Source organism: Sapajus apella, unplaced genomic scaffold, assembly GCF_009761245.1.
Source record: "Sapajus apella isolate SASKATOON/1434 unplaced genomic scaffold, GSC_monkey_1.0 scaffold72, whole genome shotgun sequence".
Taxonomy (NCBI): domain Eukaryota; kingdom Metazoa; phylum Chordata; class Mammalia; order Primates; family Cebidae; genus Sapajus; species Sapajus apella.
The window spans coordinates 1,810,166-1,815,654 of NW_022437012.1; the positions used below are offsets into that span (position 1 = coordinate 1,810,166).

The following is a 5,489-nucleotide window of genomic DNA, read 5'->3' on the forward strand; positions in this document are numbered from 1 at the left end:
ATGGAGAGGGGGGCAAGAAGACAGAGGAGATGCAAAACCTACCAGTAATAGTAGTAGCAGGACACACAGATTGTTCTTATTGCATTTAAAGAGGAGGCTCGCTGACCTCTTAACTAGTGCCTTCCATTGAGCAGGGCCCCATGGAGCCACCAGGGCCCAGAGCCTAATCCTTGGTTTTACAGAGCCCAAATTTTGATCTTCTTAGAACACACACATTAATCAGTCACTTGGCACTGTCCATATGCTAAATTTTTTTTTAAAGAAACTGGTTATAAAGTAAAATCACTCTCTTTTTTAAAGCAAATCACCTTTGGAAGGGACTACATACTGATGTTTGCTGTAATGATAGCCTCTTTCCAGTATGAAGGTCTCCAGGCATGAGAAGGTTATTTAGGGAACATAGGATGGAGATCTCTACCAGCCCCACCATGGAGCATCCCCCTCTAGTGATGACAGTACTTGTGCCCAGCTGATGCATGTGTCTATCCCTTGGACAGTGCTTAATAAGCCTGTCACACTTCTAGGATGTTCCCTCCTGTCCATTGCCACCAAGCAGGCACGTTCAATGTACTGGTTTGAGTCAACACTTTCTCTGGTTTTAAAGCATTTCTGACTATATCCCACATTACCGTGACTGGACTTGAGTGATCCCCAGATTATTATCAGCAATATACATATCAACTATCCACAGATGACTCATCCATCCTAAACTGGTTACTTTTTCTCACCTTTTTATATGCAGTCTTTTCCTTCTGGCTTTAATGTCCTGCCTTCCCTTTCTTTGCTAAACTCCTGCTCACCTTTTGGATTTCATTTCTCAAATTGGCCCCTCCTAGAAGCCACCGTGACCTCCCATCACTCAAGGCTCAACTCTCTGTGCCCAAGCGAAGCACACAGCCTATGAAGCTGCAATGGCCGGTTTCCTCTCCTCTCTCCAGCCAACTTTTATACTCCTTAGAACAGTGATCCTGGCTTTTATTTACCCTTGGGTCCCTCAAAGCCATACATGTTAGAGCTTAAAATTTTTAAAAAATTGTTGAAATGAACTGATTTTCTAGCACCATTCTCAAAAGGTAATGTTATGGCAAGGGGTAGTAGGAGATATACCGAACTTCTAATCTTATGAAGCTTCATGACGATGGTGGGAGCGGGAGGTGCAGTGTTTCTTGAAAGTCAAGCTGAGGAGTATGAGCGTCAACTGGTAGACGATGAAGGTGTGTAAGAAGGGGAATGTGATGATACAGTAAATAATTTAAGAAAAATTAGTATCATGGTATTGAGGAAGGAGAGATTATATTTGGGCAGGATTGAACCTGGCATACCTGTTAAAACCGTATTAGTAGCTCACCATGAGGGGTGTCTAAAAATCACCTGAGATGCTACATCAATCCTCCTCCTTTCCCCACCCAATTCCAATATGTCAGCCATACCCTTCTAGGTCCCATCCCTGGTTAATAATCATTGCCATAGGAACCTTTATGCTGAGGGGAGTCTGTTCTATGCCTGAGGTATAGGGGAAGGGAATTCAGAAGTCTGTTGTAATCTTCTAGATGTGAGATACTAGAGACTTGTTGTGTTATCATCACATATTTAACCAGTTTAATGATTCCAATGTTATATGTGAACATTTGCTGGAGGTAGAGCAAAACTTATAATAGATTGTAACATGATGACCTTAAAAGCTTATTGCTAGTCACCTGACTAAAATTTGTATTAATTTTCAGTAAAGTCTGTTGGCCCCTCTATTTGTTAGAGTTCCTGAACTTTCTACTGAAAGTTTGACAGATTAACCCAGCATTTTACTGTGGCCTAATAATTTTCATTGGAAAAACCAACTGTGCTATCTAAACTATACTGCATTCATTCAGCAGGTTATACGTATACATTTTTATTCTTCAATCTGAATGTCCAGTAACACATTAAAACAAAAAGTAAGGTTGTGCTTCACTCTTTTTAGGTTAACTTTCTCAGAATTAGAAGACAAACTGCCCATTGTGAGTGAGACAATGTTTCTTTAATCAAAGTCAGTGGCTTACAGTCTTGCAATTGCCAGTTCAGGTTTGCCACTTCTAGTTTCTAAATTCTTTACGTTCTTCTCCTATCAATACTAGCACTAAGGATTATCAAAATCACACAGGTTAGAACCCAGCTTTCTATCTGAGCATCAGATTGCAGAGAGAGAGAGAAAGAGAGAGAGACTGAGAGAGAGAGAGGGTGTTGTAGGTGGAGGGCAGGGCAAGGCTTAAACCTGAGGCTTACATTTTGTGTGCTTCATTCCTTCTTATTAATGACAATCTGACTATTAGGCCAGTCCAAACTGGCTTATGTACCTTCCTGAAATACAGATCCAGGGGTCCTCTGGTGTACAAAAAAATACTATAGTAATAAGAAAATCACATATAAATGGAATTTTCAATTACAGGAACTCAAAAGTACAGATAAATCATAAAGATTTAATCCAATAAGAATTTGTAGGCTGTTAAAATCAAATTTAGAATTAAGTAAAGGAATTTGGGAATGGGCAAAAGATATACAAAATATTTGACAAATAAATCTCAGAGAACATCAATTTCCTTTATTGCCCCTACTTCTATGTTCTCAGATCCTTGTTAATCCTGGAAGGGCCCCCGTTGGGTCAGCCTGTGTCTGCTGTGGGGTATAGTGTCCAAAGATATACTCTTAGCCATTTTGTATTCACAATGATTCATTTTTTGGAAACTGAAGAAAACTTACTCTAAAAGCCAAGTTGGGGTCGGGGGAGAGAGGATAAGAACAAGTGCTCTGGCAGGCTACAAATAACCTAGAATCAATAGTTTTCAAGTTTCTGACAGAGCCAGGTTAAGGATGTTGGAATTGCAGCAGTTGTACCTACTTGTCAAAGCTGACACACACATCCTTAGACAAATGCACACTTAAATTAAGGATGCTGAGTTCAATTGTCAAGGGTCCCCCATTCCAGGACTAAAAAAAAAAAAAAAATCCTGGGAGGGAAAAGGGGGAGAACCATATGGCCGATGGCAAGGAGCCGGAGAAGAAAAGAAGGAGAATAGAGGAGCTGCTGGCTGAGAAAATTGCTGTTGATGGTGGGTGTGGGGACACTAGAGACTGGGAAGGTCGCTGGAACCCTATAAAGAAGTTCCTCGAGCGATCTGGACCCTTCACACACCCTGATTTCGAACCGAGCACTGCATCTCTCCCGTTCTTGTTAGATACTTGTAAAATTCTCGTCATTGGAGCTGGAGGCTTAGGATGTGAGCTCCTGAAAAATCTGGCCTTGTCTGGTTTTAGACGGATTCATGTTATAGATATGGACACTATAGACGTTTCCAATCTAAATAGGCAGTTTTTATTTAGGCCTAAAGGTGTTGGAAGACCTAAGGCTGAAGTTGCTGCAGAATTTCTAAATGACAGAGTTCCTAATTGCAATGTAGTTCCACCTGTCAGCAAGATTCAAGATTTTAACGACACTTTCTATCTACAATTTCATATTATTGTCTGTGGACTGGACTCTATCATAGCCAGAAGTTGGATAAATGGCATGCCGATATCTCTTCTAAATTATGAAGATGGTGTCTTAGATCCAAGCTCCATTATCCCTTTGATAGATGGAGGGACAGAAGGTTTTAAAGGAAACGCCCGGTTGATTCTGCCTGGAATGACTGCTTGTATCGAATGCACGCTGGAACTTTATCCACCACAGGTTAGTTTTCCCATGTGTACCATTGCATCTATGCCCAGGGTACCAGAGCACTGTATTGAGTATGTAAGGATGTTGCAGTGGCCTAAGGAGCAGCCTTTTGGAGAAGGTGTTCCATTAGATGGAGATGATCCTGAACATATACAACGGATTTTCCAAAAATCTCTAGAGAGAGCATCACAATATAATATTAGGGGTGTTACATATAGACTCACTCAAGGGGTAGTAAAAAGAATCATTCCTGCAGCAGCTACCACAAATGCAGTCATTGCAGCTGTGTGTGCCACTGAGGTTTTTAAAATAGCCACAAGTGCATACATTCCCTTGAATAATTACTTGGTTTTCAGTGATGTAGATGGGCTGTATACATACACATTTGAAGCGGAGAGAAAGGAAAACTGCCCAGCCTGTAGCCAGCTTCCTCAAAATATTCAATTTTCTTTATCAGCTAAACTACAGGAAGCTTTGGATTATCTAACCAATAGTGCTTCTCTGCAAATGAAATCTCCAGGCATCCCAGCCACCCTAGAGGGAAAAAATAGAACACTTTACTTACAGTCGGTAACCTCTATTGAAGAACGAACAAGGCCAAATCTCTCCAAAGCATTGAAAGAATTGGGGCTTGTTGATGGATAAGAACTGGCGGTTGCTGATGTCACCGCACCGCAGACTGTGCTATTCAAACTTCGTTTTATTTCTTAAGGAAAATCTGCACATAATAGAAAACTCATGGAAATAATATACTTTGTGGATGCTAAGACCTTTAATTGATGTCATTTTTAGCAATGGTGTTGCTATGGTTTGACTTTTTTTCTATAATGAACCACTCTTTTTTAACTTTGTAACTTTCCCTTCAAGATGGGATTTTGGTGTTGGTGCTTGTAAACATTTTCATCAATAATATGGGAAATGATACCTGGAGAGAGAGATTATGAGAAAATGTATTGCCTCTTTTAGAGGTGGAAGCACACACCCTCTTCTATGTGAACTTTGTTATTATGGTCAAAGAATGCATTCCTAGTTTTCATTTGAGTACCCAGATACACAAAAGATGTCCCTTTAAATAAAATAAAGAATCAATTTTTACATAATATTAGATATTACAATCTGTCATCTGGAGTATATTGAACATAGGCTATCCTTTATTTAATATTCATTTAATTATGGCCATCCAAATGAATATTAATTATTGCAGAATTTATCTTGTCCGTAATTTGTCAACGGTGTTATAGCTGAATACCTGTGCATGAAAATGGGCAGTATTTTCATCTGTTTACTTGTAGTGCCAGAGAGGCCAATATGCACAAAATTAACACCAAGACATGGCTATTTAAAAAATTTCATGTTCAAACAGTTATCACTGATGCTTTTGCATGATTTATTAATAAAATCGTATATTGTGAAAAACAAAAATCCTGGGAGAACAATTTTGATGCCCAACAATAGGGAATAGATAAATTTAGTTATGGTTCATCCATGCACACATAGGATGTTGTTCAAGCATTAAAAATAGTGTTTATAAATAAGTTTTACTGACATGAAAAAATACTTGTTATGCAATATTAATTTCAAAACTGTAAAATTAGTATATATAGTATTAGCTCTGCTTAAGAATGGCATGCATAGGAAGGATGAACAGGTGCAGCACAGGGGATTTTGAGTGCAGGAAACGAGTCTGTATGCTACGGTAATAGTGGCTACACAGCAGTATGCATTTGTTAAAACCCATTGAATGTAGAACATAAAGAGTGAAACCTAATGTCAGCTCAGACTTAATGCATCTATATCAGCT

General features: G+C 39.2%; 1 pseudogene across 1 annotated transcript; it reads left to right on the plus strand.

The window, feature by feature from the left end:
- Positions 1-2,072: 2,072 nt before the first annotated feature.
- On the plus strand, positions 2,073-5,099 carry LOC116531738 (annotated as a pseudogene). Its single transcript, XR_004260556.1, has one exon. The product of XR_004260556.1 is annotated as an NEDD8-activating enzyme E1 catalytic subunit pseudogene (transcript).
- Positions 5,100-5,489: the final 390 nt, after the last annotated feature.